This window comes from Arachis duranensis, chromosome 8, assembly GCF_000817695.3.
Source record: "Arachis duranensis cultivar V14167 chromosome 8, aradu.V14167.gnm2.J7QH, whole genome shotgun sequence".
Lineage (NCBI taxonomy): Eukaryota > Viridiplantae > Streptophyta > Magnoliopsida > Fabales > Fabaceae > Arachis > Arachis duranensis.
In genome coordinates, this window is record NC_029779.3 from 6,375,941 (window position 1) to 6,376,945 (window position 1,005).

Sequence of the window (1,005 nt, forward strand, 5' to 3'; positions counted from 1 at the left end):
AGTAGATATCTCTTGGATTCTTTAATCAGGATCTTCGTGGTATAAGCTAGAACTGATGGCGGCATTCGAGAGAATCCGGAAGGTCTAAACCTTTTCTGTGGTATTCTGAGTAGGATTCAATGATTGAATGACTGTGATGAGCTTCAAACTCCTGAAGGCGGGGCGTTAGTGACAGATGCAAAAGAATCACTGGATTCTATTCCGGCCTGATTGAGAACCGACAGATGGATAGCCGTGCTGTGACAGGGTGCGTTGAATATTTCCACTGAGAGGATGGGAGGTAGCCACTGACAACGGTGAAACCCTTGCATACAGCTTGCCATGGAAGGAGCCTTGCGTGCTTGAAGAAGAAGACAGTAGGAAAGCAGAGATTCAGAAGATGGAGCATCTCCAAAACCTCAACCTATTCTCTATCACTGCAAAACAAGTACTTATTTCATGTTCTTTTACTTTTCACAATCAATCCTGATAATTTCTGATATCCTGACTAAGATTTACAAGATAACCATAGCTTGCTTCAAGCCGACAATCTCCGTGGGATCGACCCTTACTCACGTAAGGTATTACTTGGACGACCCAGTGCACTTGCCGGTTAGTTGTGCGGGGTTGCAAAAGTGTGATTGCAATTTCGTGCACCAAGTTTTTGCCGCCGTTGCCAGGGATTGTTCGAGTTTGGACAACTGACGGCTTATCTTGTTGCTTAGATTAGGACTGTTTATTTTTGTTGGTTTAGAGTCTTTTAGTTGAGTCTAGTTCATATTTTAAGTTTAGTGTCAATTGCATGCTTTTGTTTTCTTTTAGTTTTTTTTTTCGAATTTGCATGTCCTTAGTCTCTTTTTGATCTTTAAACATTCTAAGTTTGGTGTCCTCTTTATGTTTTTCTTTTAAAAAATTTTCGAAAATTTGTGTTTAATTTTCTAAAAATTTTAAGTTTGGTGTCATTTTGTTGTTTTTCTCTTTCCTCTTTTCAAAAATCAAATCTTTTTCATAAAAATTTTTCAATCA